Consider the following 9,896-nt stretch of genomic DNA (forward strand, 5'->3'; position numbering starts at 1 on the left):
TCTATAGTGGAATGTTATGTCAACTATAAAATTAGATTTTGGGGGTGCTAGTACTATCCTATGGCTCTTAGTGTTTCTCATTCAAGACCATATACCTTGTTAACACATTTTATGAGTTGGATCGATTCTAAGTTCACTTATGTGCATAATGGCATTTTAGTAATTACTCAAAGTTGTATAGGAATTAGTGGACAACATTTTTAGATTGTGCTAATTAATTAATTAAAACATGTTAGGTTAACTAATAAATTAGGACTCTTTTTGGCTTAGATTAAGTGACTTAAGCCCAAGATGGGTTCAAGTCACTCAAGCCCACCAGGAATCCTATAAGTACCCCTTATAAGGTTAGGGTTTCATTATTCTATTCTCCCATTCATCTTCTAGAAGGAACCCTAGCCTCCACTTTCAAAGATTTCCACCATCTCTATCCTAAAGATTAAGGACGAGTCATTGAGTGGAAGATCTCTAAGTCTTTGAGGTCATCTTTGACACTTGGAATTTAAAGTTCGGGAACATCTAAACCTAAATGTCAAATTTTTAATCCTAAAGATTATTTTTAAAAAAATAAAATTGGTATTGCTTTCATTGTATAGATATAAGATTCTAACACTAACACATGCAACCTTCTCTCTTGTTGAAGACCCTATAAGTAATTACAGATAATGAGCCTAGAATCTACCCATCATAATTAGTGAAATCCATCACTATATATATTCAACAATGAGAATATGATGTGCACTTCTATTTCATTTGGTAACCTAGGCATTCCTTTTCTAATGCCCTATAGGCCACAAAGGAATCACTGTCCTAGAGTTTGTTTACTCATTCCCTCTTTTAAATTTTCCTTATTTAGTGTTGTTTTTCTTCTTTTTCTTGATAAAAGAACTTGAAAAACCCTTGAATCTCATATGAACACACTTTTGATCCTTGAGAATCCCCTTAGCCAATCTAAAGGTATCAAATAAGGTTTCTATGAACATACAAATCCAATGTCTATAATAGTCATAATGATAGCTTATCAAGTTGACCTATACTTATCACTAAATATTCCTTGAATGTCATAGATCATGGTAATAGAAATGTGTTACCATTACAACATATTATCCAAAGACCCAAATATGAGACACTTGGTCTTTTGATTAGGTTGATGCCACCTTTTATACGTCTTTCTTATTTTTGCTGGGTTTGTTCATAAGGAACAACTAGATTTACCTAAATTAGCTTCTCTGTATTCATTACTTTATCCAGATTACTTTTCAATTCCATAGGATTATGTCTAGTTAATTTGTGAGAATAGAGATGATAATAATATAAAGACATGATATCCACAATAATAATTAAAATCATACATTGATAAATTAGCATTCAAGGCAATTGGTAAGTTTAGTAATAATATAGTGCTTTAAGGATTACATATCCTTTGTTAGGTATCCTAGTATCATAAAGATCAAATCTACTTTGGCAAGTCATCATTTTATTGCTAGGTAAAGACCCTCTCTAATTAATCTTTTTGTCTTAAACTTGGAAATTTTTCTGAGGCAATATTAACATACATTTTTTAAGCCCTAATCTACCTTTTTTTTTTATATATATTATATTCGCTTTTGTTGCATAGATCTAGCATCCCTAGATTGTTAGAGATAGCATATAACTATGATCTAGGGGCATCCCAAGACTTAACACACCCTATGGTGCCAAAGCTTTTATTATTATCACTTCTATTACACTTAGGATCTTGGATGCATGCACCCTTAAGCCTAACAGATAATCAAATCCTGACAAAGGGAACCAATGTGCACGAAGAAAACCATAGCACACATGGAGGTATGAAGTAAGGAATATAGGATGTTTTAAAAGTCCATAGTCGTATCAATTTTCTATCCTCTATAGTATTCTCCAATATTTTATCTTATTCTTGGTTGTATGCATAATTGGTCTAACCATGTTAAAACCTCATATACATTTGTATTTTTTTTTGCATAAAAAAACACTATGTTAACTAGATTCTAATATATTAAACTTAGGGAAACTTTGGTTTCAAGCTATCAATATCAAAATAATAGGATATTCAGAACCAAAGTTTGCTAATTTCAAGTCTACAATGCTAACCCAAAAATTTGTAAATTGAAGTTTTGAAAATTGGAGTTTTGAAAATTGAAAATTTGAAGAATTATTTGAAAATGGAAGTTTTGAAAATTAAATTTGAAAGAAACTAGAATTTTGAAAAATTAATTGGGAATGAAATTTCTAAAAATTAAATTTAAAAATTGAAATTTTGGAAAATTATTTGAAAATGGGAGTTTTGAAAATTGGAATTTTGAAAAATTATTTAAAAATGGAAGTTTTGACAATTAAATTTGAAAATTGGGATATTGGAAAATTATTTGAAAAAGGAAGTTTTGAAAATCGGAATTTTGAAGAATTATTTGAGAATGAGATTTCTTAAAAATTAAATTTGAAAATTGGAATTTTGGAAATTTTTTTGAAAATGGAAGTTTTGACAATTAAATTAGGAAATTGGAATTTTGAAAAATTATTTGAAAAACGGAAGTTTTGAAAATTAAATTTGGAAATTGGAATTTTGAAAAATTAAACTTTGATATCAAAAGATGAAGAATTAAAAAAATGATGAGATGTGGTCGGTGGGATTGCATGCCAAAGGTGGCCATGCATGAGTGTGGGCCCGAGGTGCAAAGGAGAATTTGGCCCTTGCCAATTGTTGCCTTCAAATTGGATCTTCAGGTTGCTCTACCAACACAAATATTTCATTCGAGGAGTTGACATCTTCAAGCCGCACATTGGATGATGAACCTTCATGTGAGATGTTTATATTTTCAAGTTGTTGCTCCATGGGTGATGAAACTTCATTCGTGAGGTTTATTAATGAAGGAACTTTATCTAAGAAGTTTGCATCTTCAAGCTGCTTTATCATTGAAGAAACCCCATTTGAGAAGTTCATTTCAGGCTACTCTGTATGACAATCCCCAAGATCAACCCTCTTATTTTCTTTGTTCAAAGAAAATCTTCCTATAGAAGAGGGAATTGTCTCTCAACTTAAACTACTAGATTCTTTATTTGCAGAAACATGCATCAGTTCATTCCTCTGAGTAGAACCTGTTTCATGTGAGTTTGAAGGGGTAGTTTTGGTGTTGTTTCCATGATTTTTAGCTCATAGAAAACATGCCACGTCTACCCCACTGAGACAAATTCATCCGCAGAAGACTCCTCTATTTCAAGAGTTCAAAGCACCTCAACAAACTCCACTTGTTTAGGAGTATAACTAACAAATTTTCAATTTTGAATGCATAAGTTGTATAGACAACTAAGTAGGATAATAGTTACAGATCTGTTCTATTTAAAGTCTATTTAAAGTTCTTGTATACATACAACAACAAAATAATAGAAATTCAATCCTTTAGATTTTCATCAACTTGAGTATAATTCTATATGGTATTAGAGCCCCTAAAAGACCAACATCTACTCCATTCCGATCCTCAATGGCTTTCTTATCCTCTGCAACCTCAAATCATTCTACTGATCCTACTACTGCTATCCCATCCCTCTCCAATCTTCCATTTACTATTAGCTCAAACTCAACGCCTCCAACTATCCTGTATGGAAAGCTCAGGCACTATCCTACTTCAGAGGTCAAGCTATTTTTGGCTATCTTGATGGCACAATCCCAACCCCACCTCAAGAAATTAATGCACTCCATCCCAGCACAGGTGTTATTATTAAAATTCCTAATCCTCACTATCTTCAATGGCTTCGTCAAGATTCTTTAATCCTCGCCATCATTAATGCTTCGCTCACTGAAGATGTTCTCACTCAAGTCATGTCTTATACAACCTCTCGAGAGGTCTGGCTTGCACTAGAGCTAACATTTTCTTCAATCTCATGTGCTAAAGCAATTCAGATTCGCACTCAACTGGCAAATGCTTGAAAAGGCACTTTGTCCACTAATGCATATTTTCTCTCTATCATGTGAATGGCTGATGAACTTGCTTTTGCTGGATAACCACTTAAACTTGATGACATAATCACCTATGTGTTTGCGGGACTTGGCCAGGAATATGATTCCTTGGATTCAATAATTACTTCTTGATATGATCTTGTCACCTTAGAGGGGCTTTATTCATTCTTTTTAATCTATGAGTGACGAATTAATCATAATAATCAGTCTTTTCAAGCTACTGCTTTAGTAAACATTGTCACCAAGCAACCTCAATAGCAAAATCAATCCATTTTTCGCACGACTGCAAATTTTCAACAATCCAACCGTGGTCGTGGTGGCTATTGTGGCAGAGGACGTGGTGGTCATTTTACTTCCCATGATCAGGGTCCATCAAACTTAGTTATATGTAAGATATGCTTCAAACCAGAACATACTGCTAGAAAATGATATCACCGTTTTAATCTTTCTTATCAAGACCAACAAACTCCCAAAAATCAGCCACAAGCCATGGTTGTTGCGCACTATCAACATACTGATAATGAGTGGCATCTTGACATAGGAGCTACCCATCATCTCACCAATGATGTGAACAATATTCATCTTCAAAATGAAGACTATGGCAATCAATATCATATCTAGGTGGCTAACGGTGCAAGTCTGAAAATAGTCCAAAGTGGAACTTCCATTCTCTTATCTCCTTCCAAGTCTTTTGTACTTCAATCAAATTTTGCTTGTCCTAGATATTCAGAAAAATCTTCTCTATTTTCAACGTTTTTATCTAGACAATAATGTTTTCTTTGAATTTCATGTTTCTTTCTTCTTTGTGAAGGATTACTTGGAAAACATCCTGCATCGAGGACCACTCAGTAATGGTCTTTACAACTTCTCGGTTTCTCTTGCTCATCTTTATCCACAAGCTCTATCTAGTGTTTGTGTGTCTACCAATATCTGGCACCTTCATCTTGGTCATGTTTCCCTTCCAGTTCTCAATAAGGTTATTTTATTACCTGTCCAAAATAAAAATACTTCTATTTGTTCTAAATGTCAGCTAGCTAAGAGCCATGTTATGCCCTTTAAAAATGTGCATGTTTCTGTTTTGAAACCATTGGAGTTAATATATTCAGATGTTTGGGGGCCAACTCCTCTTTTATCAACCTTTGGTGCATGTTATTACAAAGTTTTCTAGATGATGCTACTAAATTCTTATGTTTTATTTTTTTTCCCTTGAAACTCAAATATGATGCATGTCAAACCTTTATATATTTTCAAGCTACTGTAGAATGCCAATTTGATACAAAAATTAAGGCTCTCCAATCCGATTGGGGTGGTGAATATCGTAGCATAACTAAACATTTACAAAATAAGGGAATTAGTTATCGAATAACCTGTCCATATACCCATTAGCAAACTGGTGCCATTAAAGGCGTCACAGGCAAATTGTTGAAGTTGGTTTGGCATTACTTGCTTACTCTAATTTACCAAAAATATTTTAGGAAAATGCTTTCTTAATTTATTATCAATAGATTGCTAACTCCAATTTTACAGCATCAATCACCATATGAAATGGTCCATTATCACAAACTAGATTATAATTTTTTATATGCCTTTGGTTGCACTTGCTGGCCCTATTTACGTTCATATAATCGACATAAGATGGACTTTCGATCCAAAAACTGCATATTTATTGGGTATAGTGTTGGTCATCGAGGTTACAAGTGTTTAGATGTATCTATAGGAAAAATCTTTGTATCATGTAATGTTGTCTTTGACGGATCTCTTTATCCATATACAATCCCTGAGTCTATTGAGCCTACTCCAAAACCTACTCCTACTATCCTCTCACCAAATCTCAATCTATCACCCTCCAGCTCCTCTATTTCTGAAGGTACAAATGTTCAGTTTGCTGCACCAAACCTTCTGCATATGGTCTCAACATCTATTCCTCACACCGATCTACATATTGTTTCGGGTTCTCCTACTAGGGATATTACTCTACCTCAGCATGAAAATCATCCAACACCTTTTCTCTTACCTTCCCCATCTCGCCCGCAGCATTGGAGTATACACTCCATGATTACAAGAAGCAAAAACAACATCCACAAGCCAAAATTAGCATCTGAATCCCATATTCGATATCCCATTCCAAAAACACTTATGGCCACAATCCAACCACAAGAAAAAGAACCAACCTGCTATTCAACTGCAGTTAAACATCACAATTGACGGGAGGCTATGAATAAAGAATTCAATGCCTTGTTAGCTAATGGAACCTGGACTTTGGTTCCTAAACCTCCTAATGCCAATCTTGTTGGCTTCAAATAGGTGTACAAAATTAAAAGAAAAGATGATGGTGGTATTGAACGATTTAAAGCACACCTAATCGCCAAAGGATTCCATCAATAGGAGGGTGTTGATTTTGGCTAGAGATTCAGTCCTGTGGTGAAACCTACCACTGTAAGGTTAGTTCTATCAGTAGTAGTCTCTCGTGGTTGGCATCTTTGACAAATTGATCTCCAAAATGCTTTCTTACTTGGCGTCTTGCAAGAAGATGTCTATATGACTCAGCCTCCAGGGTTCATTCATCCTCAATTTTTGCAACATGTTTGTAAGCTGTAAGTCACTCTAAGGTCTTCGTCAAGCACCACGAGCATGGTTTTCTCGCTTGACTAATCAGCTACAAGCCCTTGGTTTTATAGGAAGTCAGGCGGATCATTCACTCTATGTTTATCACCATGGTTCCACTCTTATTTATTTTTTAATTTATGTCAATGACATAATTATAATTGGTGCAAATATACATGCCATTAACAAAGTGATAAGCTTGTTGCATGACAACTTTGCAATAAAAGATATGAGTGAACTTAGTGTTTTTTTGGGAATTGAGGCCATCCGAAGTGATCATGGTCTATATTTATCTCAACATCGCTATATTCTTGATCTCCTTATACGTAGTAAAATGGACAAAGTAAAGCCTTGTGTTACACCAATGTCGACTTCACAAGCCTTAATAAAATCTAATGGCATACCTTTTCATAACCCTTATTTGTATCAAAGCGTAGTTGGAGGGCTGCAATATATTTCTTTTACTCGGCTTGACCTTGCTTTTGCAGTCCATAAAGTTAGCAAGTATATGCAAAATCCAATGGAGCCACATTAGGCTACCGTCAAACACATATTGCGTTATTTGAAGAACAACATTTCTCATGCTTTACTAATCCAACAAACTACTGATCTTAAGCTTCAAACATCCAGCGATGCAGATTAGGCATCTGATCGTGACGATAGAAGGTCAATTGGTGCTTATTGTGTTTATTTAGGCAACAATCTCATTTCATGGGGCTGCAAACAATAACAAACTGTTGCTCGTAGTAGCACAAAAGTTGAATATAAAGCTCTTGCCAATATTGCTGCAAAAATTTAGTGGATCAAGTCTTTGCTAACTGATTTTCATGTTCTAATTGTCCATTCTCTGATTCTCTAGTGCGACAACATAGGAGCTACTTATTTGACCAGTAATCCTCTATTTTATGCTCGCATGAAACATATTGAAATGGACTTTCACTATGTTCATGATCAAGTTCTTTGTGGTTAACTTCATGTTCAATTCGTTTCTACCAAGGATTAGTATGTTGATGCACTTATGAAATCGTTGCCTTCTAGTAGATTTCTTTTTCTGCGTGACAATCTCAGGGTTCATTCCTTATCCTTTCGATTGAGGGGGCGTGTAGAAGAAGACATCAATGAGACTAATTCATCCGCAATAGACTCCTCTATTTCAGGAGTTCAAAGCACCTCAACAAACTCCTCTTGTTTAGGAGTATAGCTAACAATTTTTCAATTTTGAATTCATACGTTGTATAGGCAACTAAGTAAGATAACAATGACAGATTTGTTCTATTCAAAGTCTATTTAAAGTTCTTGTATACATACAACAGAAATATAATAGAAATTCAATCCTTCAAATTTTCATCAACTTGAGTATAATTCTATATGAGACATCTAATTGGTCGAATTTTAGTAGTTGGTCCACTGATCATGTTTCTCCAAATAAATGACCTTTACCAACCTAAGGTCGGACTTTTTACCACTTAATTTGGCACGCTTTAGGTTCATGGAAGTGATGGAAGCATTAACAACCCCCTTGTCGACAAATTGAAGGCTCCTAGTGCCTATGTCATGTTGGGGAAATTGGGTTTCCATTAACACGATGCACTTTTCAGAATCATAACCTATGACATCATCATCATCAACTCTTTGGGCCGTCCCACAGAAAGTCAATCGCTAGCTAGAGGTTAAGGGTGGTGAAAAGGTGAGTTTGAAGTCAACAACAACATTAGAATGGTTGTGGCAATCTAGAGGTATGAGGTCTATTTTATTAAATGTATGGCATGGGAATTGGCTGCATATCGAGTCGTTGGATAGAAACCGCAACTATGATGGGGTGGGTGAGAGAGACTAGTGACTGTGCAGGTTGTGATAGTTTGAGAAGGATGATAGTGGGTAGGTGCTAATGGTGGTGGGTATGAAAGGCAACAAGGCTGGGAGTAGGCAAGACTTGGTCACATGTAGACTGAAGTGGCCATGTATGTGAATAGCATGCACATGAGAAATGAGCTAATAATGATGGGGCCCATCTTCAAATGTGTTTCCCGAGCTTTCTCTGATCAAACCACTTCTTATCACCATCTATAGTGTGTCCTTTCACAGATGGCCTCTTCACCAATTTTACAACATCCAATGGTGTATCTTTAGTGTCACTTTGTCAATTGGAATTATCATTTTACATGGGAAGCACCAACGGAGATGAGAGTTTTCCATTTGGGTCACCAGCAGTGAAGAACCCATCACAACTATCGGGATAATAGACCTCAATTGTGACTTTTGGAACTCTTCTTAAAGGCGAAATTATCATCTTGGTGTTGGTTCCTACTACATGTCAGTAGGCCTGCTTTTCTTGAAGAGATGGGCATACCTCCTGGGATTTGGCTGAGTTTAGCATATGAAGTGCAATTTGTTTCCCTTGTGAATCTCAAACAAAAGCTTGCACTATGCTCGCCGATGAAACAAACCCAGGTATTCTTTGTTCCATGAGTCTTAACTTTCGTGAAGCCCACCTGAGAGATATCTGTACAATCTCCTTCTGGACCCCGTTCTATGAAGCTTAACCCCACAGAGAAATGAATCAATCTCAGTGTCAGCTAGCAAAGAGGAAGAGACGAGCACTCATTTCATATCCTCTATCTATAACATCGACTATACTTCCACCCAGAAGTCACTCCGACATCATCAACCGCTGAGGCACATACTCATGCACATAAGAAAAGTTACCAATAACAGAGAAAGACAAAAATGGGAAGGAGACCATGGAGATAAAACATAGAAATAAGTAAAGAAAAACACCAAATGAAGCTCCCTTTCATGGGTCATCAGTGAGTTTGCTAACTGGTGGGAGAGACCAAAATGGACTTTAAATATAAATAATAATAAATAAAAAACAAGGTTGCAGGCGTCTTATAGAGAAACCAAAACATAACAAAAAAACAAAAACAAAGCATGATTTCAGATTCTATAGAAACAAAGAAATAGAAAGTGTTTGCAAATGATCTTAGATATGCATGTTTTCTTATGTCCACACTAAATCATCATAAACAAACCCAAACATCAGCAATAAATAGAGCAAACTGGTGCAAAAATGGGACAACAGAGCATGCAGTGACTGTACCTAAATAAATCCAACTCGAACAAGGATTGTTCGACTTCAAGCACTTGATTTTGTAGCTTCCCTAAACTCAGCAAAAGCCTTCCCCTGATTATTCGATTCTCCTTGCTCATATTCTCCCAAAAACCTCTACCCCCTCTTCTCTTCCCAGACTTCCCTTATGTTCCTCACCGATACCCCTCTGTTGAGGCCTCGCGTCGCTGGTGATCCACGTAGTTGCCA

The sequence above is a fragment of the Vitis vinifera genome, chromosome 11 (genome assembly GCF_030704535.1).
Source record: "Vitis vinifera cultivar Pinot Noir 40024 chromosome 11, ASM3070453v1".
Lineage (NCBI taxonomy): Eukaryota > Viridiplantae > Streptophyta > Magnoliopsida > Vitales > Vitaceae > Vitis > Vitis vinifera.